Source organism: Mesoplodon bidens (genome assembly GCF_964165515.1).
Source record: "Mesoplodon bidens genome assembly, contig: HAP1_SCAFFOLD_352, whole genome shotgun sequence".
Taxonomy (NCBI): domain Eukaryota; kingdom Metazoa; phylum Chordata; class Mammalia; order Artiodactyla; family Ziphiidae; genus Mesoplodon; species Mesoplodon bidens.
Genome location: NW_027672295.1, coordinates 331,621 through 357,928, shown reverse-complemented (window position 1 = coordinate 357,928; position 26,308 = coordinate 331,621). Strand labels below are relative to the sequence as shown.

The 26,308-nt window shown below is 42.1% G+C and overlaps 1 long non-coding RNA gene across 9 annotated transcripts in view; it reads left to right on the top strand.

Annotated features, from left to right (window-relative positions):
- Positions 1-26,308, top strand: part of LOC308610390 — a 174,203-nt gene that overhangs the window by 26,522 nt on the left and 121,373 nt on the right. For 8 of the 9 annotated variants that reach the window (XR_014014530.1, XR_014014531.1, XR_014014532.1 and 5 more), the window contains exon 2: positions 12,918-12,982. This is a non-coding gene — a long non-coding RNA (uncharacterized lncRNA). Of the gene's footprint in view, positions 1-12,917; positions 12,983-13,548; positions 13,573-26,308 lie in introns of those variants that run through there. The other variant, XR_014014538.1, reaches the window with a different exon arrangement.

Genomic DNA, 26,308 nt, shown 5'->3' with positions numbered 1-26,308 from the left:
AGTAAAAAGAAAGAAGTAGAAACGTTCCTCAATTGTTCTCATCACATGTCCATTTCAGGCCAATACATTTTCTCTGTATCCTCTCTAACTACTACCACCATAATCCCCAGCAATTTTAAAGCAAATCCCAGGTTTCTTTTTCTCAGTGAAAACGTCAGTATACATATTTCTAAAATGCAAGAACTGCCCTTTTTAAGCTCAACTATGTCATTATCACACATCCGCAAATAATAATAATTCCTTAATATCACCAAATAGCCAGTCAGTTCATGTTTCCTTGATTGTCCTATAAATGTATTTTCATTTTAATAACCATTATTTATTTGATTGCTGATCCAAACACAATTTCTTTCAAAGTATAGGTTTAAAAGAACTCAATTTGCTCATTTTTCTTGCAAGTATTTGTCATTGAATTCAAAGCATTCATCCAGTAGGGTTCCCAACTGTCTGGATTATGCGGATTGCATCCCCTTTATGCTTATATATTTATCATGCTCCTTTGGCCCATGTATTTACTGTCAGTTGGTAGTTAGATCTAGAGCACTGACATAATTCAGGTGTGATTTTTTGTCAAGTTTACTTCATAGATAATATTGATGAATTCCAAAAGGAACTATAAAGTGTCTGTCTTACTGTGACGTTGCGGCCATTAATGATCAATGTCTAGATCCATTAATTTCTTAAGGGTACCAAATGGTGATATTCTACTAATTAGATTATTATTCATTTACTAGCTAGAAGATGATTTCATCAACTACTTGGTTGCCCTGAGTTACAGTTTAATTAGGAAAGGAAGAATAAATGTTTCTTTTATTTTATTTACCAGTTTTACAAAAAAAGAAAAAACAGGAGAGAGAAAGGTTGACTCCAAAGTAGCTTCCGAAGATGACTAATGAGGTATTTTCTTTCTTTGTTGTTGTTTTCAGTGAGGTGGTTATAAATATCGATGCAGAGATTGTCCCCTCTTAGGTTCACGGATCCTGTTCAAGTTGGCTCCTGAGTCCTTTCCACACAACCACAGTAGTCTTTGAAGTCTTCCCAGCTCTCTTGTATGACAAGGTGTAACAGGAACATCTTGTTCGTTTCTTATGCTGGATTTGAAATCAGCTATTTCTCCAAGGAGGCATTATCCACTGTGTTTATTCAAACTTGTGTTGCTTCTAGTTTAACCTTCTCTCGGGACATGATTTTTTTTAAACAAATTACTTACTGAATTTTTTCACCTTTTCAAATCTTGCTATTCTCCAATCACTTCATTTCTGAATTTTTCTGATTTCTTTTATGTTTTTCTTAAAACCAGTTTCTATTCCTTTTAAAATTTCTTTTACTTTTTCCGCAATATCAGGCAATAAATTTCATTTGTTCTGTGGACGTGTCTTTCTGTCACGTTTTCAGGATTTGCTGGAACTTTCTTTTCCCCCTTCTTTTTTCTTTTTTCTTTCTCACTGATTTTCTACAGGATGTGAGTGGAATACTCTTCTGTCACTCATTTTTAAATGAAATAAGTTTCCACTTTAGGAGGGAATCATAGATCAGAATATAATTTCTAGCTTCAGAACTCCAGGGCTCACTATCTTCTATTATTTTCACAACATAATTTTAAAAAATGACCTTAAAATTTCTAAAATCTTCCTCCTCGGCCCTCCTCTGCCCATTTACCCAGGGCTCCTCTTTCTTGTCCTTGTTGAGTATGGGGATTTGTTCTGGAATGGTGCTTTGGTTTGATAGGTGTCAAGGTTTCACAGACCCCAGAACACTTGGCATCCTCAGAACATTTCAAAGTTCTTGCACTCAGCTGCAAAGTGGAGCCTGCAACGTTCACTCCCGGTTTCTGCCGCTGTTCTCAGTGAGTTTTTCAATCTCAGTGAGTTCGTGAACCATAGTAACCTTTGGCTCTCCTGAAAGAGAGAGAGAGTCCTTCCCTCGTCTTCCTCCCACACACCTTGGGATACACATATGTAGGTCTTTTTCCTGTTGTTGATTTGTTCCTACCTGGCTGTATGTTGCAGTTAATGTGGACACCTTGTTGTAGATGTTGTCTGTGGGTTTTTGATCTTGCTATCCTAGATGCTTTTCTTTCTTCTTTGTGGGGGTGGGGGCTTGTGTATTTAGGGGAGGGGTGGCATATTCAGGGATAAAAATCTTCAAATCCATCATTTCCCCAGAATCCTCTGCCATTAATATTTAAAACAAAATCATAGGAATCATTATCCGGATCCTTAGGATAATCATTACACTGTATCTGTCTTTTTTCCAGGCTTCAAGCTGCCTGTGGCTCCCCACGTTAGTATACTGACATGACTGGGCAACGCCTAATTTGACAGGTTCTTTCTGTACTACCTTCCTCCTAATCATGACAGTCTTGTACGCTATACGTAGTCTTCTTTACTGATAGGGAATTTAGAAAATACAGGAAGCAATGGGTTTAATAGCTGTAAGTGGAATTAATATATTATTTTTCTCAGGTAAAATATCATAAGACTCCTTAGGCCAAAGTTGTAAAATGAAATCGCAAATTTCCTGGAATCATTTTGCAAACGTGAATGCCCACATAAAGTACACTAGGACTTGAATCCAAGGAATAACACATTTTTAGAGCCTCCAGATTTATAAACTTAGTACAATTCTGCATTACTTCTTAAGGCAACTGAAGAAAATAATTTTGTGATCAAATAAATATTGATTTTATTAACATAGTTATTTTAAAAGTTTATAAAGCTTTTAAAAAATGTTAAGGCTCTATCAGCCTCATCGGTTGTTATTTTCTAGAATCTTAGAAAAAGGAACAGTCGTTTGAGGGGAAACATGGTATAAAATGGGAAGAGAATCTAACAGTGAAGATAGTTATATCTCTTCCTGTGTGATGAACTACTGCTATGCTTGGTGGTTTAAAACAGCAGGCACTTTATCTCCTCACAATTTGTGAATCAGCAGAATGGGCTGGGATCCCCTGGGTGGATCTATCTTGCTTTCACCTGAGGTGAGGCTGCCATCATCTGGTTGCTGGTCTGGGGCTGGTTGCTTTCACATGTCTGGCCATTGGTGCTGGCTGTGGCCTGGACCTATTCTCCACTAGGTTAGCCAGGCTTCCTAACATGTCAGGTTTCCATGAGGACGAGCCCTAAAGCACGAGTACTCTCCAAGCTTCAGCTCTTGATATGCCATTGGGCCAAAGCAAGTCATGTGACCAAACCCAGGTCAAGGTGGAACAAAACTACACAGGGTGAGAAAACGGGGGGGGGAGGGGCATTTGCGCTGGGGGTCAGTAGTCTAACAAACTGCTGCAATAGCTATATAAAGAAAAGCACCCCGGAGGACAACTGGTAAAAAATAAATGCGTGCGGGGTGGGGTGGGGGTTTGGCATGGGGGGGCAAAGGCAGTAAACAGGGGCTACCAAAATCCGAAGATTCTGGAATTTTTGGAAAATCCACTGGGATTAAAGGAGTTAGACAACCATGTTCTGACACCAGAAGAAAGGTCCCAGTTGAGCCTCAGGGAAGTCTAGCGCTCTTCCTCCATCGCATCAATTTCCACATTTCTTTGACTCAGCATATTTGTAGAATGAATCATGACTTTCTATAAATTTTTAGTTCAGTTTTTCAAAGAAATAGTGACCTCGCTTCTATCTGCTGTGCCACAAAAATGCCATAGAAAAGAATTCCTTCTGTTAAGTTGCTCACTAGGTGAAATTGTATGTGTAACCTAGTAACAAAGAGGTATTAAGAATCGCCACAGCCGAGCCGGCCCTCCGCACCACGCACCCTATAGCAGCCAGTGGGTGAGCCGGGAGTCGAGGAGGTCACCGTGGGAAGGAGGGGCGCGGGCAACGTGTCAGCCTCCTTCCGTCTCCGTGGAGCCACCTCCGGCCTCTGGTACAGTGAGTCGTCTGCGGCAGCCGTCGGTGGCCAGCCTTGCAGCGCTGTGTTCTAGGTCAGTAGCTTCCAAGACTCCAGTTGGATTCACTGGAGTAGGCAATGTGGGGAATCCAATGGCAAAAGAGCTCTTGAAACATGGCTAGCCACTCACTATTGCTGATGTGTTCCCTGATGCATGCAAAGAGCTTCTAGATGCAAGTGAACCCGGTAGTGTCTTCTGCAGCGGATGTAGCCGAAAAAGGTGACAGAATTATTACAGTGCATCAATGCGCTAGAAGCTTATACTCTAGCAAATGGAATTCAAAAAAAAGTGAAGAAAGACTATTAATAGATTCCAGTACTGTTGATCCTATGGTTTTGAGAGAATTGGCCAAAGAAGTTGAGACAATGGGAGCAGTTTTCTCAGATGCCCCTGTTTCTGGTGGTGTGGGAACGGCTCGGTCTGGCAACCTCACATTTAGGATGGGAGGGGTTGAGCTGCTGTGGTGCATGGGCTCCCATGTGGTGCATCGTGGAGCTGTTGGGACTGGCCAGGCTTCGCAGATCTGCAAACACTTGCTGTTGGGTGTTCGTAGGATTGGAGCTGCTGAAGCTGTGAATCTGGGACTCAGGTTAGGGCTTGACCCAAAACTCTTGGCTAAAATCCTAAATACGAGCTTAGGACGATGTTGGTCAAGTGACACTTACAATCCTGCACCTGGGGTGATGGATGGAGTTCACCTGGCTGGTTACTATCAGGGCGGATTTGGAGCAACACTCATGGCTAAGGATCTGGGATTAGCATGAGGCTCTGCTACCAGCACGAAGAGTCCAATCCTTCTGGGCAGTCAAGCCCATCAGATCTGCAGGGATGTCGTGCGTGAAGGGCTACTCAAAAAAAGACTTCTCATTCGTGGCCCAGTTTTTGCAAGAGGAGGAGACATTCTGAGTTTGCCCTCTGGCTGTGAACACTGAACCATTGAAACCAAACTGTGTCTTGGAGCCCCTTATGGCTCACTCCACAGGAAAATGGGCTTAATCAAAGGTCAACTGTCTGCTTTTGAGTGTCTAGGTCAGGGGTCCCCAACCCCTTGGCCTCGGATGGGTACCAGTCCGCAGCCTCTTAGGAACTGGGCTGCACAGCAGGAGGTGAGTCGCAAGCAAGCCAGCTATAAGCTTCATCTGCCGCTCCCTATGGCTCACATTACCGCCTGAACCCCACACACCCCGCCCCACCTCCCCGGAAAAATTTGCTTCCAGGAGACCGGTCCCTAGTTCCAAAAAGGTTAGGGACCTCTGGTCTAGGTCACAATAGATCCTGGGATTTTTCACCCATTTTAAACTGCTTATTCTTTTTATCTATTTAACAAACATATCATCTGTAATTTTTTTTTTCTGCAAGCCACTGATGGTAACTGCTAGCTAGCTAGCTGATTGGCCTTTTTCAAAAGTTTGATTCCTGAGCAGCTAAAACGCTGCCTACTTCACTCAGGATATTATTTACTCCACTTTACAAATAAAACTAAAATTGTTTTCAACAGGATAAAATCTATCCTCGAGGAAAGAAAAGAAATTGGTGTGAGAAAAGGTATTAGAGAAAGGGGAAGTATAGTGAATTACTACCTGTGTGCCTCAGAAAATGTGTCCTGTTATCCCAGTGGTGATATTCTTGCATTGAGATTACTGGTTTATTTTCTAGGAGTTGTTAAAGCAAGAGAACTCCTTGCTGCATGTTATGTAATTTGGACTCTGTTACAATTATCTTGGTGTGCCCATCTTGTAACAACTTCCCATACTCAGCAAACTGTTTTTTTCATATTTTTGCTTCCTTGTACATTTTTACTGCATATTTTTACTTCAAAAGAATGACATCTTTAGAACTGTTTCAGAGCCAGCAATGATATGTGCTTTAGATAATTATTACACTATGCTAAATATAACCATATTATTTTGAATTCAAATAAATTTCTATGCTGATAAAAAAAGAGAGGCACATTTCATCAATGTTTAAATAGTATCCTTCCTCCTCTAAAACTTAAAATAGGATTCAGTCTGATTCCTAAAGGGTTATTTTCTTCAACAACAAGAGCTGACTTAGGCCATTTCTTGGCAGTGGAATCTGAGCATAGAGGTCTCTGTCTGACTGCCCTTTGATTCTCACTCACAGTATCCTGGGTGAATGTAATGGATGGGCGTGCCCTTATGACTTAGCCCACTGCTACTGCTCCTGATGAGGGTTAATGGTGTGGGCCACTTTAAATCTTGCCCAGCAAAGTGCTGACATCTGGGGTTTCCTATCAAGTTTACCAGATATTCCACAGTAATTTCATAATTTACACAACATAAAAACACTGATCTTGAGCTTAGGAAAGCATTTCATTTAAACAGATACAGAACACTACTCTACAAAATGGTTTAAAATTTGTGAGCAATTACATTCAATAAACTCTAATATAAATTAATCTAATACAAGTAAACTAATAGTTGCAAAGCTACTGGTCGCTTCAGAAGCGGTGGCTACGGATAACTTCAAAGTTGTTTCCTCAATGCATTAAGAGGCGAAACTATTTGCTGTCAACTTCTTCTTGGGGAAGCTTTTTCCCTTAGTTTGATGCTGATTCGCGTTATGAATGTATAGGAACCATTACTGGTTCTTCCTTTCCATATTCAGTGCACCATTATACTTCTATCCTCTTAAGATCTGGATATCTGTTACTGCTACTGTTGGCTGGAGCCTGGCAGGAGGAAAGCTATCAAGAAAAAAGGTCAACAGGTGTTAAAGAGTTTTAGCATACTACTGAGACTTTTTATCTACCATAATCATAAGAAATAATAATTAAAATTACAGCCTGGTCAGTGAGACCTTGAGTAAATTGTGGAAGCATCCATGTTTCATACAGTTTCAGGGGATGGATATTTCCTGTTATTAACTCTATATCCTCTTCAACTGGAACAGAGAGACCTTTCTCTGTTGAAGCAGTTTTGTCTTTTTCCTGGGCATTTTTAGTTTTCTCTTATGAGAGACTTGTAAAGCTTACATATACAAACTTACACATACACGTATAAAGCAAAGAAGGGATAGAGTAGTCTTGAGAGGACACTGTTTTGTAGCAGGCACACAAGACAGAGATAATACTCCCTGATTGCATTTGCCTGCCTAGCCCCATCTCCTTTGTGGAAAGCATCAGCATTCTGACTGGTCTCTGCACCCCACTACCTGGACGGAACACTGCATTGGCATTCTTAGGGAGCACTGATGGTCGCTCCGGAAACTGTGGTTAGAGCTTGTGCAGCCAAAGTGCACAGGAAAGAAACAAATATACTTCATATAACATGCTTACTCTGTTTTGCTTAATTAGCACTTATTCCCTGTAAAAGGCTGATTTCTGCTTTGACAGGGAGTAATCGAACTCTGTATTCACCCAAACCATAAAATTAAAGTTAACATACCTCAGCTTTTCATCCTACTGGAAGAAATGTATGAAATCTAAAGTTATTTTTTAATTGCTGCTGTTTAGAATGCCTGAGGCCCATTTGATGAACTTGTTAAAGAGCACTGTTAATGAGGGTATTTTTCGTTTCTTTCTTTTTCGACCACAGCGTGAATTCTCAGCCCAAAGTGTGCCCTGTTACCCACAATAGAAACGGGGAAAAGTGAGAGTCTGTCACCACAAAGCATGAGACAACTACAAATACTTCTCTCCCAGAGTTAACATTGATGACAGTCTTTGTGGAAAAGGACTTCCTCTTTTTGCATGAATACAGTAGAAATGCAAGTCGTATTCTCCATAATTTCACTACTGGAAAAATAATTTCATAGTACATATATATATGTATATGTATATACATATATATACATATATATATATATATATATATATTTTTTTTTTTTTTTTGCGGTACGCGTGCCTGTCACTGCTGTAGCACTTCCCGTTGCAGAGCACAGGCTCTGCACGCGCAGGCTCAGTGGCCCTGGCTCACGGGCCCAGCCGCTCCGTGGCATGTGGGATCTTCCTGGACCGGGGCACGAACCCGTGTCCCCTGCATCGGCAGGCGGACTCTCAACCACTGCGCCACCAGGGAAGCCCCATAGTCCATATTTTTTATTGGTCTTCTTAAAAACATATACAGTGTTTACAGTAAGGAGTAAAAGAGAAGATTTTCAATGTGATATTTCAAGGAGCATTTTGTAAAGGCGGGATCCAGTCCCAACTTTGGAAAATTAACACACACCTATGAGATCAGAGAGTCACCTGCAAAAAAATTTATTATGTTTTTCTTTCATACTAGTTTCCTAAAGGTGCATTGTTACTTCTTGGTAATGTAATAGAAATGACTATATGGTGGCCATTTGAGGAAGAAGTAGCTCTTACATAAGTGTCTAGTGACCTTATCTCTTTTGATACGATACCTCTTGGTTTCAGAGGCTTGCACAGATTTCCTCTAAATGAATAAACTTAGTAAGATTTTCCTAACTATCAATTAATCTAAAAGTAGATTTAGAAATCTACTTCTGAAGCAGTTTTGTTAAGTAATTATTGGTGAGTTCTCTTTCTGATTGGTACTTTTTTCTGCAAAACAAATCCCTGTACTTAGAACAATTAATATCACCATCCCTGGCTCCTTGATTATTACACAGTGATGTTTCTTGAGAAGAAAGCTTACCCTTTTAGGGGGGAAACTTCAGTCCATGAAGTAAAACTTCATTAAAAGTAGATCTTCTAATGCCAGTGTGATGCAGATCAGTATCCCCTTTCTTTTGACTTTCCAGGCTGTGTGAAGAGAATGGTATGGTTTGGTTTAGGAAGGGTTGTAGCTTAAGAGGATTGCATTATGTTTCTGTGTCACTTTGGGGGGCTTTATTTCTATATTATATCCTGTTCTGTAAAAACACCATAGTCATTGTCTTACTTATTATTAAATAATTAAACGCTGCCCTTTGTTTACTTTCCCCTTCTGATCAGAAGACTCCTCTCCACTCTAGGCCTTGATCTGAGTTCCAATTCATCAGCTTGTAGTAGCTACACTTCTGGTTTCTGAAGTCAGACAGATATGGGTCCCATTTCTGTCTTCATCAGTTATAATTTATTCTCTGATATATGCATACCAGAGCTGGCAGTGACAAACATTTTGCTTCTCCTTATTTTCCCAGGGTTCTGTGCATTTTAATAGAGGATCACAATATTTTAAGTAGAGCTGGGATGGGGTGGAAAGAAAGAGCAGGAAAACATGCTTTTAGGAAGGTCTGAAATACAAATCACATGGAGTTAAGTGCTTGGGAGAAAACCACCCCTACCTGAGTATTGTCAATAAAGTAGCACAGGGAGGCAAACGAATGAATTGTTCACTAAAAATATTTTTCTTTAGAAGAATAAAATTCACAAGAAAGCCTCATTGCAAATAAAATATATTTGTTTTCCTAAAGGAAGATATTTGAAAAGTCATAGTAAATACCTGCTTTGACCTTCTGTGTCCCTAGTGTTCTATCTCCACTAAGTTTTATGCACACTACATAGAGGAGGAGCCTGAGTCTCAAAGACCATAAGTAAGAGATGGATTCCAGAGCCTTTGCAAGGTCCATTATGCCCCATGACTTCCCATTGCTTGTGCTGTTCATCCAGATAGGTGCTTAGGATACCAGAATGAATACATCTCTTTCGAGAGGTTTTTAACAGACATTAGATACTAAACAAGTACAACACCTAACAAATAAAACAGAATGCTTTATTTAAAGCAGAAACAGAATAAATGCTCACCTAGTATCGTTTAAATCCCCTTTAAATTATTTTTTGAATCAACATGTTTATATTTGAGGGTATTTTCTTATTTTTTCCTAGTTCCTTTTACTTGCACCTCCTTTCTTTTTCTCTTTTCCCAACTGAAATGTTTATGGTTTCAAAAGTAATTACTTCTTGAAGAAAGTTTTCGTGTATACTAAGTGCTACCTAATGGAAGCCATAAGCATAGAGTCTGCTAGCATTTAGAGTGGTATAATACACAGCCAGGTTGAATCAAGTGGGAGAGAAGGTTAATCGTTCTTTTAAACTGGCAGTGTTGCCGGAGGTGGATTAATATGCTTTTTGAATCTCTTATGTGCTGCAAGTCTCCTTGATCACAATCACTGTGTTAATGGTTGAGGTTTTGAATTAGAGGTGTCTCCTGGGCTCAGCTGGGCCAAGTCCCTTCATCTCTCTGGCCATATTAGGTGATAGTTTTCTCATTTCAATACACGACCTATGTTAGAGGGAGTGTTGACTATACCAGACTTTTAACGTGGGCACCCAGAAAGTGGAAGAATCTCTCTATTGGTGATTAATCATAACTCTTTTCACTGTGAATACAGTCCTTCCCTTAGGTAAGGCAGGAACACCATGAAAAATAGAAAGTTCTCGGGTGTCTGTGGAAGCTGGAGTGCTCTCGACCTGTCAGCTCACTGGCAGAGCAGGCTTCGTCCGGACACTAGAGAACAAAATGTGAAATTGGCACCAGCCAGCCTCTCCATTGCACAGGATATCCCTATTTAAATTTGACAACCAGGATATTTTACAATTTGAAATGCTTGTCATCTGGTTTTCTTTAGTTTTTTCTTTGGGTTGAAAAGACTGAGAAGCTTGTTAAAAAATCTGGAATTCTGATGGTGAGGCTTAACCAGATCTATTGAGTCATCAATCAGCAAACATTGACCAACGCTTACCATTCCCCCAGTTACTATACTGAGGACCCAGACATGTCTCAGTTAGTGGCCTTGCTCATTCACTGTATTTACAGTACTTTTTTCTAAATGTAACCAGAGCTCAGGTAAAGACAAGACATTGACTTGAGTCTGAAGTAAACAAAGCTGACTGGTCTGATCCCTTCAGTTTCCAGAATTATTTTGTTTCAGGTAGTAATTTTCCCAGACGAATAGAACAAAGTTCTATCGTCTATTTATTTAATATTTTATCACAATAGTCCTTGCCCCTTTGACCTCTAGTGAGGAAACTTGCATAAGAAACTGAAATATGCTTAGGTTCTATGGGTAAGTGCAGATAATGATATGAATGAAATTGAAAATGAAAGCCAAAGGTAGAAAAGGCAGTTCTGAATAGATTAAGTAAGACAGAGGTATTTGAAAAATCAAGTAGAAAAGATACCATAAGGAATGGAGAGCTTCTGGAAGTTTTCTAATAGGTGAGGGGTTGGTACATCTTTTTTTGTTTTTTTTTTCTTAATAACATGTCTGGCAGTTGTATGCCAGAGAAAGTTATAAGGGGGTTGACTATATGCATGCAGTCCAGTGAGAACACTGTTCCTGTAGGCCACTGACTGTGTTCTGAGTGTACATTCTATAGTACTAGAAATTAAGTTAGGAAACAAAGGGTGATCTGCTGTCATTTTAAATGAAATTTCACAAATGATTAGAGCTAAAAGGTGTCTTTTTTCACTCAGCCAACACATTGAGCACGTACTATGGGGCAAGCACTGTGCTTATGGGTAAGAGATAAAAGAAAAAATAAAGGCCAGAGGAACTCAAAAGAGAGTGTGAGAGATGCATGAACAACTCATTACAATCGAATAGAGAGAGGCTATTAAATAAATCATAAAAATATAAATTTGTAAAATAGAACTCGGAGTCAGTAACCCTTCTAGGGGATATTAAAGAGAATGCCAACAATGAGGGGGTCTTGGAATTAGGTTTTGAATGTCAGTAGGTATGTTCCACGTGGAGAGAAGGTCAGGGGCATACCAAGCAGAAGGAACATCCTGGACTTGAGAACCAACACAGTATATTTCAGTGATTGTAAAGGAGATTTTTGTTTGACTAGAGCGTAGGGTATAAGTTGCCAAATGGTAGAAAATAGAGTATAAAAGTTAGGCTGGAATGAAAGTATAAAGTGTCATAATTCTTATGATGAAAGATAGGTGTTTTCTACAAAATGGGTTACTTATAAATATTTTAAAAATAGAGACCCCGAGAGAGGAGCGCGCCCGAGGAGCAGCCCCCGAACTGGAGCCTCGGGAGCCCGGGGCCGGTGAGCGAGTGCCCGCGGGGTAGGTGTTGTGTCTGCAGGCCTGCAGGCGGTTGTGGAGCCTGCGGCCCTTGGAGAGCAGGGCTTGGGAGAGCGGGGCTTGGCCCGCCCCGGGGCTTGGCTTTGCCCGCCCCAGGGCCCGCAGTAGAGCCACCGGGAGGGTTTGACCGCTTCCCGGAGGTGGAGGGGCCGGGCTGGAGGACAGGGCTGGCTGCTCCGGATGGGGCTCCCCTGGGACTTGTGAGCTCCGGGTGTCCTGGGGGAGCAGGGTCCACAGGCTCGGCCGGTACGTGCCGCGTCCTCCCCTCCGTCCAACCCCGATCCACCTCCTTCCCCTCCTGTCGCCGTCTCGGCATCTCGCGCGTGTGTCTCAAGGCGCGTCAGCACCTTGGCTGTCTAATGTAAGCGTCCGCCGCCCCCCTGGGTTGTGCCCTGTGGAGTCGCCCAGTGTAATCGGTGCAGGATGAGTCTGCAGGGCTGCTGTCCTGCTGCCTCGGGTGAGGAAGGAAGCGATGGGGCCTGAGGAGGGAGATGACTTGTCCTAGATCCTCACCGGGTGTGCACGTGGGGTCGCTCACAGGACTCCAGACTCCTAGGGCAGGTGTTCTGTCCACTTAAAGTCAGTTTTAATAAAAGATGTTTTTGAGCGTCGCACGTAAGTTTGTAAAGTTTGTACAAATCATTGCAAGACTGAAAGGCACCTGAGTGTGTCCCTTTATTCTGGGTATCCTGTGGATGTTCTGATCTAAGTTGTTAACAGACTTGGAAGAGATAAACTATAAGCGTTTTTAAATTTCATATTTAATGACGGAGGTTTATTTTAATAGGATTCAATGTACACTCGCTACGGAAAAATAAAGTATCCCCTTAGGTACTACAGTCACGTGGGAGTTACAGACCTGAGGGTGGTTGCTCCCTCCTTATTCTCACAGGCCCTTCTGAAGGTGAAAGGACGGGTCTCCCACAGGTGTCTCCTGTGGAGCACGGGGCGGGTGCTCGTGCACCCCGAGCCGCTTCAGTCGTAGCTTCACTGCCTGCGTTTTCCTTCTCCAGGTCCGCCTCCACTGTCACAGTCCTGCACGTTGTTCCAAGAGCAGCGGAAAATGAATCAGCCTCTGGTGAGTTTTGCTGTTTTCGTATTTATCTGCTGCTGTTCCTTTGTGATAACACCTTGGGAGGCGAATAGTTCAAAAGTTAAAATGGGAAAGTAGGAGTAGGTAAAAGATGTGGTTAGACAAAGCGTAGAGGAGCAGGTCAGCACCAAGTGTTTCTGGCAAGTCCTACGTGTAGATCCCACGATCCTCTTAGAGCCACAGTACAAGCCTCGTGTTCTTGACATTGGTGGCAAAACACCATCCCTTGCTCGACTTACATGGTCCTGCCGAAGCACTTTTGTTCTCGGGCGTTAAAAGGTTTCCCTGAGGATCCCGCTGTAGGCCGTGAGCCTTCCTGAGCGACAGCCCCTAACGTGTTGACATTGGTGCCTTCCTTGTGCTTCCTGTAAGCCGAGAGCGTGCTGTCCAGGGAGCAGTCAGTGCATATAACTTGTCGGTTCAGTAGAACACCGTTGTCACATAGGTACATTGTTTTCAGTGCTCAGTCGAGGGATGCAATGAGGATCATCTGGAAGAACAGCCTTGTCACCCTTCCAGTAAATTTCGCTCTTTGTCTCTTACAATCTCAGAGGTTCGCGTTACACACCATGCAGTGAGGTCTCTGGCAAAGATCCCTTGTTTCCCAGCTGAATTGTATCGTGCAGCCTGCGGTCTTGGTTCTGCCCCTCCACGGAACCTGATCCGGTTGAGGTGACCTGGCATCCAGCATACAAAGCAGTGGAGATTTGCCAGTCGTCACCTCAGACCACTGTCGCCTTGCCATCTGCAGAGTCTGCTCTGTGGGTTTCTGTGACAGATCTCTCCTTGCTGTCTTCCTGACTGATTCTTTCCTCCGCCCTCTGTGTGTGTTGTCGTTTCTCCCTTGGTCCATGACTCTCCACCCCGTCTGATCTCACCCTCTGGCGCTTTTCACCTCCAACTCTGTCAGTTCTCCCACCTGGACCAGACAGATGCCTCTGTCCAGCCACTTGCCAGCATCTCTATGGAGTTTGTCCAAAGGGCACCTCGGATGACTAGATCCAGTAGATCCAGAAATGATTATTTACAGCTCCCCTGCCCCTTGCCTTGAGCTGTTGTCCCTGGCGGCTCATCGTTGCATCATCCAGCCTGTCACCTACCCAGAAAAATGAGTTCCTTCTAAAGTCCTTCTCCATCCTCTGTTACCACGTTGTAGTGTGAGGCTTGTTAATGTCGTCTTCTAAATGGTTTTTATTCGTTCTCCTTCATCCCATACTTGTTACCATTAAAACAGCTTATCTGTTCATTCCTGTAGTTACAGAAACTTTTTTTCTGTGCCGCTACCTCTTTCCTCCAGCAGCTCAAGTGTATTCTCCACGCTGAGTATTTCTCCTAAAATATTAATCACAGCGTTTTGTCTGCATGTGGGAAGCACTTTAGAGGTTCCCTGGGTGACTGGACAAACGAGGTTGCCGTTCCGCGGAGCCATTAACCATCGAGCCCAGCACTGGGGGGAGGTCGTACCTCGCCAATGATGCGTTTGGATGGATCTGTGAGGTGAAATCCTGATCGGAGAGGCTTAGGAGAGAGGAGTGGGAGAACTGGGTTTGTTCTGGTCCCAACTTTTTCAAGACATTTTGCTGTGACGGGGAAAATAGAAACTGGACAGTAGCTGGGGTAGGAGCTGAGGTCCGGGGAGGATGTTGTGTTGTGTTGTGTTGTGTTGTGATGGGAGAAATAACAGTGGGAATTGATCCAGTAGATGCGTGTGGGGGAGGGGAGAGCTGCTGGCCAGCGTCCTGGAGTGGGGAGGGGATGGCAGAGCTGGGTTGCAGGTGGGGAAGCCCTCCGATGGCTTCTCTGTTCTCAGGGAAGCAGCTCCTCAGCTGAGGGTGAGGGTGAGGTTGGGGGTTTGAGGGGAGAGCAGAGCTCTGGGGCCCAGCTCCATCGTGACCATCAGCACACACAGTCCAGCCAGCTGGGAAGACTGTACTTGCCTTCCCTGCCTGAAAAGCCATCTCCTTTCATAAATGTGGGAGTAATTACTCTTTGGGGAGCCTATGTAATTACATGGGTGCTTCTCAGCTCAAAGCGAATTGAGTGCCAGTTCTGGCCACGGACATTTTCTGCTCTGCTGATGGAAGGATCCCCAGAGGAAGTGTCCTGCTTGCCTGGCTCTTGGCCTCGAGGACCCTTCACACCATCTAGTGTTCTGTCTTTTATCTTTGACATAAACATCAAATGTCTTCAGGTTGTGCATGTGATCTTAAGAAGCAATTCCCTGCTTCCAGGAGCTTCTGTTCTCCTCGGGAAAGGCACTTCACAGACGTAATTACAGGAGAGGACGGGAATCCTGCCCGTCGATACGTAGGGAAATCCAGAGTGCTGACAAAGCAGAGCCTGCTTTTATTTATTTATTTATTTATTTATTCATTTAATTTTTTTATTTGTTTACTATTTAACTTATTCAGTTTTGGCTGTGTTGGGTCTCTGTTGCTGCGCGCGGGCTTTGTTCTCTAGTTGCAGCGAGCGGGCGCTACTCTTCGTGGCGGTGAGCGGGCTTCTCATTGCGGTGGCTTCTCTTATTGCGGAGCATGGCTTCTAGGCATGCGGGCTTCAGTAGTTGCGGGTCCCGGGCTCAGTAGTTGTGGCGCGCGGGCTCTAGAGCGCAGGCTCAGTAGTTGTGGCGCACGAGCTTAGTTGCTCTGCAGCACGTGGGATGTTCCCGGACCAGGGTTCCAACCCGTGTGCCCACCATTGGCAGGCGGATTCTTAACCAGTGTGCCACCAGGGAAGTCCGAGAGCCTGGTTTTAAATGCATTGTCAGAGCACGTGGCTCAGTGACTCGGGGAAGGGGGACGGCCCTGAAGTGACCAGGACTTGGGTAGCTGCAGAGGTTGGCGAGGCTCTCAGAGCAGCGTGAGGTGGACTGGATGAGGCTCCTGAGGTGCTGGTAAGGACCTCCCTCCTTAGGATGTGGGCCTCCCGTCAGGAAGAGCGGGACGTGAAGGCAGGCAGACCCTGAGGTTGACTGAAGAGCCTCCCCTCTGTGCTGGTTTTGGTTTCTTCCTGTGCAGAAACTGAAACCTTGTAATTGGGACAGTGAGTCATCTGATCAAAAGATGTCATGTGTAGAGACTGTGGACGGCATGAAACGTGGGGTGGGGTGCGGTGGGTCAAGTCAGGGGGACTCTGGGCTCCAGCGCGATGCCCGACAGGAAGGGGCGAGGCCGCGGCGTGTTCCCGCTCATCCTAGGCCCCGGTAAGCAGTATGGACGTTCCCTTGGGGTTTTCTGACTCGTGAATGAGGTTGAGAGTATTTTCACGTGCTTAGAAGCTGTTTCTTCTTTTTAATTGGTAGACAGTGTTTAGAGCAGTTTTAGGGTTCCAGGAGAGTCGAGCAGACAGCAGTTCCCTACGCCCGTCCCTCTGGGTTCCCTCCCTCGGTAACATGTCTCGCCTGTGTGGCGCGTCATCTCAGTGATGGATCCGCACTGACACCTAATTCTCCCCTGGAGTCTGTAGTTTATATTAAGGCTCACTCTCTGTGTCCTACTGTTCAGGTTTGGACAGGCGTGATGACCTGCAGCCACCACTGCAGTGCCACCCAGGACCATTTCACTGCCCGAAACATCCCTGGGGGCCACCTGTTCACCCGCCGAGTGCCCCCAAGCCCCCGACAGCTGCTGGTCTTGTTACTGTCTGTGTATTTTTGCCCTTTCCAGAATGTCACGTAGTTGGGAGTCCTTCATTCTGTGGTCTTTTCAGACTGGTGTCTTTCTGTTTTTATATGAAGGGCCTGTTCATGTCCACTGCCTGTCTTACTGCCCCAATACTTTCTTGTTTTTGTTTTTCTTTTTGTTTTTGTTTTCTGCTGTACGCGGGCCTCTCACTGTTGTGGCCTCTCCCGCCGCGGAGCACAGGCTCCAGACGTGCAGGCTCAGCAGCCATGGCTCAAGGGCCCAGCCGATCCACGGCATGTGGGATCCTCCTGGACCAGAGCACAAACCCGTCTCCCCTGCATCCTTTGGCACTGGAAGGCTTCCAGAAGCCTCCCCCTTCCATTGCAACTGAGGAAGCAGGTCCTCAGCTGACGGTGAGGGTGAGGTTAGGGGTTTGAGAATAGGCAGTTGGAAGAACTCCTCAGTCTGGAAGACACGATGTGGGAGGGAATCTGAGTAGCTCATGTAACGTGTGTATAGATTATTCACTAAATCTTGAGTTAGCTCTTAAGATTGAGAAGAAGCAGCATTAGGGAATAATAAAGCAAGCTGTCCTCCACATCCTAAGACACGGTACCAACTGAGACTATAAATCTGCAGGTCCAGATTCATTCACAGATGGTAAGCTGATGGGAAGCTGTTACCAGAGTTAGGGGGGTAGGAAGCAAATTCCCAACTTCAGATGCTGTAGAGGGTAACGACCTGCCTCTCTCATGCAGGGGGAGATAGAATTCTCAGCTCAATGGCTCAGGACTCTGGTCCATTATCATGGCTGTTCTAATCTGTTTCTGAAGTGTTCTTTTCTACAGCATTTAAAAAAGTGACTGTATTATCCTGAACATTTTTATCAAGTAACAAATCAGCTGATATAAATGCATAAAGTTGGCTGAAAGCAGGCCAGGATTTCAAAGCCCCTTCGGCATGTCTAGGTTGGGCACACGTCATGGAGCCTAAGAGTTTATTTAGATGGGGAGTCTTAAAAAGCCGCAACTAAAAGTGACCATAAAATCATCAAACTTTAAAGTTGGAAAAAGGCTCATTCTTTTTCAAATGTAAAAAAGCATTAACTGAGTCATTAAATGAGCTTTTAAAAAAGCCTCCTGGCAAGAGAGTGACAGATATAGAACTTTAAACCCATGCCTCTGAGGCCAATGCTCTTTCTATCATAAAATGTTTCTCCCTAACATTTGTTGAATCAAAACACACACACACACACACACACACACAGACACACACACACACACACACACACACACTGTTAAGACCCAGGGTTCACTCTTCAACTTGCTTTCAACCATATGGAAACTTTATGGATTGAGTCTTTCAGATATTATTTCAGAGCAGATAAGCCAAATGCTATTTCTCTCACCTGGCTCGAAGCACTGTTTAGTCTTCTCCAACTGGGTATAATTATTCACTAGGGATCTCACTTATTGTTCAACACTCAAACTTGTGATGGCTATGCTGTGGACTCCATTGTCTTGAGAGGAAAGCTTACACACCAAAACATTTGGGTGGGTGAAAGGAACACAGGAGAGGGGACTAGAGGAAAGTTATCAGTGAATATGTAGTGAGTTGTTGCTTTTCTACCTTGATTATGCCTGACTGGCTATTTTTATTAACATGAGCTTGCGCTACATGCTTGATGCATGACACACGCAGACTCCCTTAACTTAGAACATAATTGTGGCACATGTATCTCCAGCTACAAATATAGATACCAAAGAGCCTAAGGAGCTCTGAGAGTCATATACCTTCATTTATTTTTTGAGTTTTTCTTTTTGTGTGAGAATTGAATAGAAATAAAAGCTAAAAAATATCCCTTATTCACCTGGCAATTTCTTTTCATCTTCCTTTTCTCAGGTAACATCTCCTCTAGGAATCCTCCCATACCCAGGAAAAGATAGTTTCTCCTGCTCTTTACAATCACAACCCCCTGGGCAACCCTTTCTCATACCTTTTATAACAGAGTGTTGAATTGTGGATTTACTTGTCTGAATCTTCTTTAACCTGTGAGAAAATTGAGTGCAGGGGCTGAATCTTCCAACAGTGTATCTTCCAGTGCCAAGCACAAAAGAGTCAACTAACATGTAGCTTTAAAAAAAAGTATCTTGTACATATTGTAAGTGTTCAGTACATTTGTACATCAAATACATGAAATAATCAATGCTAAGAAATACAATAGGAAAAAAATAATGTTAAGGAGGATTTATAAATGAGTAGAAAGGGGATTTTAGGGAAGAAATCATGATTTAAGATTATTAGGTTTTTTAACCTGGTATAGGTTGAGGATTGCTACAGAAGAAAAGGCAGTTCAGTACTTTGAAAATGTGTGAAGTCTATATTCATTAGTTCATCAGCTAAAATAAGGTGGTATGCCCATAGCTGCTCATCTTTCAATTTTTTTCATAAATTTCAACTTGTTGAAAATATTTTTGAAACTAATTTTCTTTACCTTTTAAATTCTCTTGGAATTAAACATGGTGATTTACCACTAAGACCTTCAAGATGTATTAATTTATTTAGGCCACCGTAATAAATTTCAGAGAGAGTCTTTGTACAGAGATGCATTTTAAAAAACACAGTTAATCACCCAAAAGTAATTTATAAAGGAATTCAAATTTTAACCATTACTCATTAAAAAAAAGGAGAAAGGAATTAAATTCATAAAAAGTTGAACATTCTTAAATCTTCATACCCTACTCAATTTTCTTGTACTTCAGTGCTGCAGAATCTCTAATGCAGAAATCCTCAATTATATCCAGCACTTTCTGGCTTTTCCCTTTTCTTTACAAACCCTCCATTCTTTTCTTTTTCTTTTTTTTAAACATCTTTATTGGAGTATAATTGCTTTACAATGGTGTGTTAGTTTCTGCTGTATAACAAAGTGAATCAGCTATATGTATACATATATCCCCATATCCCCTCCCTCTTGCGTCTCCCTCCCACCCTCCCTATTCCACGCCTCTAGGTGGTCACAAAGCACTGAGCTGATCTCCCTGTGCTATGCGGCTGCTTCCCACTAGCTCTCTATTTGACATTTGATAGTGTATATATGTCCATGCCACACTCTCACTTCACCCAGCTTACCCTTCTCCCTCCCTGTGTCCTCAAGTCCATTCTCTACGTCTGTGTCTTTATTTCTGTCCTGCTCCTAGGTTCTTCAGAACCTTTTTTTTTTTTTAGATTCCATATATATGTGTTAGCATACGGTATTTGTTTTTCTCTTTCTGACTTACTTCACTCTGTATGACAGACTCTAGGTCCATCCACCTCACTACAAATAACTCAATTTCATTTCTTTTTATGGCTGAGTAATATTCCATTGTATATATGTGCCACATCTTCTTTATCCATTTCATCTGTTGATGGACATTTAGGTTGCTTCCATGTCCTGGCTATTGTAAATACACCTGCAATGAACATTGTGGTCCGTGATTCTTTTTGAATTATGGCTTTCTCAGTGTATATGTCCAGTAGTGGGATTGCTGGGTCGTATGGTAGTTCTCTTTTTTAGTTTTTTAAGGAACCTCCATACTGTTCTCCATAGTGGCTATACCAATTTACAGTCCCACCAACAGTGTAGGAGGTTCCCTTTTCTCCACACCCTCTCCAGCATTTATTGTCTGTAGATTTTTTGATGATGGCCATTCTGACCAGTGTGAGGTGATACCTCACTGTGGTTTTGATTTGCATTTCTCTAATGATTAGTGATGCTGAACATCCTTTCATGTGTTTGTTGGCAATCTGTATGTCTTCTTTGGAGAAACGTCTATTTAGGTCTTCTGCCCATTTTTGGATTGGGTTCTTTGTTTCTTTGATATTGAGCTGCGTGAGCTACTTGCAAATTTTGGAGATGAATCCTTTGTCAGTTGCTTCATTTGCAAATATTTTCTCCCATTCTGAGGGTTGTCTTTTCGTCTTGTTTATGGTTTCCATTGCTGTGCAAAAGCCCCATAGCAGTACTGTGAGTGTCACTGAAGCAAACTTGGGTCCACTTATCCACATGCAGTAAACCCAATCTACTGACACTGGGTTGTGGTGAAAGAAAGTGCAGTGTTTTATTGTAAGGCGCCATACAAAGAGTCCGGGACAGCTAGTACTCAAAAAGCCTCATTTTCCTGATGGGTTTCAGCAAAGTGTTTTTAAAGGCAAGGTGAGGGAGGGGAGTCCCAAGGTATGTGATCAGTTTGTGCACAGTTCTCTGGTTGATGGTGAGGTTACAGGACAGTGTCCCAAGGGTTAAGGTCATCAATTCTTTGGCTCCAGTAGGCCTGGGGGCTATGTGCTCATGGTCAGTAAGTAGTTAACCTTCCATTTGGTGGGGGTTTTAGCATCTGTAAAGCAGGAAATGTGCATCAAATACTGTGATCTATGTACTTCAGAGAGGAGCTAAAGTAGAGGATATGGGGGAGGGGTCTATCCTAGGAAGGCCCCATAGGGTTCTCCTCTGTTACATGAGCCCTGATGTTTTTTCCAAAATCCTCTTAAAGTTGAGGACAGACAGATTTGGTTTCCATTTTTGGCTACCAAAAGCATCCTAACTTACACACTTGGCATAAAAATACTCTACTAATTTGGTACCTGCTCAGAGGTCTTGCTCAGGGCTGTACACAACTCCAGCATGTGTCATTCACATTGACATTATTATGAATGGTACCCCCTGGAATTGTGCAGCCCCCAACCTTCATAGTTGTAAAAGGCTGTGCTGCTTTGTATCTGCTCATCTTTCCAGCTCCCCTTCAGTTGTCTTACATATGTGAGCTGCAGTTGAGTCAGTTCCAACTACTTTTGCTCTCCAGAGGAACCATGGTATTACTTGGGCTTTTTGTGATCACTTTGTTCCCAATGCCAAATACAGATTCTTCACAGTTTGTTCGTCTGACAAAGTCGTGTTTATTCTTTGATGCTCTTCTCAGATACCACCTTTACTATAAAACTTTTCTGGTCACATCATTTTCCTGCCATAGGCCCTAGGCACTCATAGTAAATGACTTTATCAAATGTAAACATAGCACTTTGTGTACATTTCTATCAGTGCATCTCATGATGGTTTTATGTTAGTCTTCTGTACCGACCTATGTGCTTTTTGAGCAAACAGATTTTTCTAATTGTGGCCTAGTAGAGGAAACCCTAGCACACAGCAGATGCTTAAAGGACTCTCTCTTTGTGGACTGTTTAATGTATTCATTAACACTCACAATTCACTGAATGAACCAAATCATTTAATATTTACAGTTTTCCACAGCAAGATCTTTTTCGACCCACCACCTAGAGTAATGAAAATAAAAACAAAAATAAATAAATGGGACCTAATGAAACTTAAAAGCTTTTGCACAGCAAAGGAAACCATAAACAAAATGAAAAGACAACCCTCGGAATGGGAGAAAATATTTGCAAACAAAGCAACTGACAAGGGATTAATCTCCAAAATATACAAACAGCTCATTCAGCTCAATATCAAAAAGTCAAACAACCCAATCAAAAAATGGGTGGAAGACCTAAATAGACATTTCTCCAAAGAAGACATACAGGTGGCCAACAAACACATGAAAAGATGCTCAACATCACTAAGCATTAGAGAAATGCAAATCAAAATGACAGTGAGGTATCACCTCATACCAGTCAGAATGGCCATCATCAAAAAATCTACAGACAATAAATGCTGGAGAGGGTGTGGAGAAAAGGGAACCCTCCTACACTGCTGGTGGAACTGTAAATTGGTATAGCCACTATGGAGAACAGTATGGAGGTTCCTTAAAAAACTAAAGATAGAGCTACCATATGACCTAGCAATCCCACTCCTAGGCATATATCCGGAGAAAACCATAATTCTAAAGGATGGATGCACCCCCAGTGTTCACTGCAGCACTATTTATAATAGCCAGCACGTGGAAGGAACCTAAATGTCCATCAACAGAAGAATGGATAAAGAAGATGCGGTACATATATACAATGGAATATTACTCAGCCATAAAAAGGAATGAAATAGTGCCATTTGCAGAGATGTGGTTGGAGCTAGAGATTGTCATACAGAGTGAAGTAAGTCAGACAGAGAAAAACAAATATTGTATATAGTACCATTTATGTGTGGAATCTAGAAAAATGGTAGAGATTAACTTATTTGCAAAGCAGAAATAGAGTCACACATGTAGAGAACAACCTTACGGTTACCAAGGGGGGAAGGGGTGGGTGGGATGAATTGGGAGATTGGGACTGACATATATAACTACTGTGTATAAAATAGGTAACTAATGAGAACCTACTGTATATCACAGGGAACTCTACTCAGTGCTCTGTGGTGACCTAAATGGGAAGGAAATCTAAAAAAGAGCAGATATATGTATATGTATGACTGATTCACTTTGCTGTACAGCAAGAAACTAACACAACATTGTAAAAGAACTATACTCCAATAAAAATCAATTAAAAATTTTAGAGTTTTCAATCCCCCATTATCACATATATCCAGATGCAGCAATATTTACTTCTTCTCTCAGTTGCCAATGTCAACTAAAAAAAAACCAAACAATACCAGCATAGTAAGGAGAAACTTTACTCTAAAGGGTAAGTGTGAGGAGGGGTGTATTGCAATTGGGGGAGGAGAACTATTGCATTAGGGAGAATGCTGTGACCCTACGATCTGCAAGCCTCTCAGTGGTTAATCAAAAGGGGTTTTTCTTCTCTTGAGAGGAAGTAACAGGGGTATTAAGGGTAGGGTGAGGGAAAATGGGATAAAAGAGTAGCTTGAGTGGATGGTAGATCAGAGAATATTTTACCCTGAGGTCAGCCTGTTCTTAGGAGAGATTATATGTTGACTCAGTCTGACAGTGAGTCAGAGTTCTGGAGCCTGGAGGAAGGAGTGAAACTTTACAGTTTGATTAATAAGCAGTTTGTTCCAATTGATTAGTAGGAATAAACACTTCAGATGATAATTTATGAGACAAAAAAAATGGCAATTTGGAATATCTTTGTCTAGCATTGCCATAGGTAAACAAGAGGAGGCATCTGTGGTGGTTCTTAGGAATAAGCTGTTTTCCACAGACAAAGGGCAGAGAGATATCTTAACTTTTGCTGTTTTCCAGGATTCGAGGGCTCAGGTAAAATTCAACATTGTCACTAATAATAGTTTTCAGTATCGAAGGACACAATTAGACTATATAAAACTTTGTTTTCGGGGCTTCCCTGGAGGCGCAGTGGTTGAGAGTCCGCCTGCTGATGCAGAGGACGCGGGTTCGTGCCCCGGTCCGGGAGGATCCCACATGCCGCGGAGTGGCTGGGCCTGTGAGCCACGGCCGCTGAGCCTGCGCGTCCGGAGCCTGTGCCCCGCAACGGGAGAGGCCACAACAGTGAGAGGCCCGTGTACCGCAAAAAAAATAAATAAATAAATAAATAATGTTACTGTAAGCTAAGGCAAGGAAGTCAAAGATAGAAGATTAAGAGAAAACTGCTGGGGAAATGAGCAAGCATTATTAAAAACAAGTGACAGGTTTGTATTACTCTATTGGAAGTAGCATATAGTAGTGGAAAGACTAAGGAATTAGTTGGGCTCTCCGTAAGCTATTTGAAGCACAGCTTTTCCAAAGCTAAGTAAAGTTTTCTCTAATCATCAGCTAATTTGTGGTTTCAAAATCCTGTAGTGTTCTTGATGCAGTTACCACCAAAATGAAGCATGCCCTTCTTCCTAATGGTCTACTCCTCCCCTTCCTTGTACTATATGTGCAAAACAAATGACATATACGAACTCTTTATGTTCTCTTTTCACCCTGCTTTCATTCCACATTGCACCTAGATTTTATTTTCCACATCAGTAGTGGCTTTATAATTTCCAAATTCAAAGGTTTTTCTTGTCTCATTTACTTTAAAATCTCAATTGCTTTTGATTTTTTGCTCCTCACAGATGACTCTTATCTTTTTGCTGTAATTGTGTTGACTATGTACTACCTGTTACTCTTTTTACATATTTAGCAAATCAGTTTGTTACTTTGAGTGCTTCTTTTTGATTTTTCCCATTCCATTATTTTGGGAATTCACCATACTTCTGTATTTTGTGTGCTGGTTCTCCTCTATCAGACTATTGATTCAATTTTATGTTTCCAGCTAAAACCTACCATTGGATTGGCTATTACCTCAGTGGGAAATGGCTATGGTATTCATGTAATGTACTCTCACTAAAGCCCCAACTTTGTATTGCTAATTGCCTTCTAAATATTCATAAATGGATGTCTTGCTATTCCTTGAAAGATAGCTATTCAAAATCATTTTTCTCTCCAAACCTAGTCCCGCTTTCTGATTTTCTCATTCTTCTATCTCTGCCATAGCCTTTAGATACAAAAAAATTTGAATGTTTTTTCAACTAACACTCTGTAGGCTCCTTGCTATCCTCCTAGGCCAGGTCTTTGGGCCAAGGTAACTAGTCTCTGGATCCATTAGAAAGTCCAAGGGGGCAGAATTTTCTTTATGCTTTGTTCATTAATGTAGCCTAATCACAAAGGATGATAACTAGCTCAATTAATATTCATTAATAAATGAATGATCCCAAATACCCAAAGTTATCTCCTGTTATTTATTTTACTTTAATTACCAGATGAATATTTTTAATACCACTTTTGTATTGCTGCTTTTCTGATCAGAAACTTCATTTAGTCTATTTTGTCTCTTTTTTTCTGACTTTTAAGATTGTCCATTTTTCTATTCTAAGGAGGTCCTAAGAAAGTGAATTAGTGTTGTGGGTAAGAGTGAACCTACTGGAGTTAAACAGCCTGAGTTTGATTATTGTTCTTTCATTTACTAACTGGGACAGATATTTAATTTTTCTGTGCCTTGATTTCTACGTCTGTAAAATTGAGATAATGATCATTGGATTGATGTTAGGATGAAATAACTTAGTTCCTCTTAAGCACTCAAACAGTGCCTGGTATTTAATGAATGCTCAATGTGCATTATTATTGTTATTATTATTATTAACCTCTACATTTGAAAAGCGTCTGTATAGTCAGTGACATCCAAATGTTTAATACAACATATCCCATCTTTCAAACAAAATTTTACATGTAATCCCAATAACTTTATGAAATACAAAATAAGTGTGGCTTTGATTATTTGTATCCTCCGCTCTTTCATAAACTCATAAGTGTCCTTGACAAAATCCCCAAACTCCAAGAACTACAATTTAAAAACCACTGGTCTCAGTAACTTTTTTGTTAATATTTATTTATTTGGCTGCACTGGGTCTTAGTTGTGGCATGCAGACTACTTAGTTGTGGCATGCGGAATCTTAGTTGCAGCATGTGGACTCTTAGTTGCAGCATGCATGCAGGATCTAGTTCCCTGACCAGGTATTGAACCCGGGCCCCCTGCATGGGGAGCACAGAGTGTTACCCACTGGACCAGCAGGGAAGTCCCTGGTCTCAGTAACTTTTGATATAAGTATTTACTGATTGACTAAGTCATTTTGAAAACCAGTAGATTGTAGAAAGAGCAGGCATTTTAATAATGCATCTATTATATTCCTGTCTCCAATGAGGTTATTGTAAGACAAGAAAGTTACATTTGAAAATATTATCTAGCACAGAGAATTTATATCTATTTTAGTAAATTAATTTAGATAAAAGGAATAAACATTTTTAATAATAAATGAGGGGTAAGT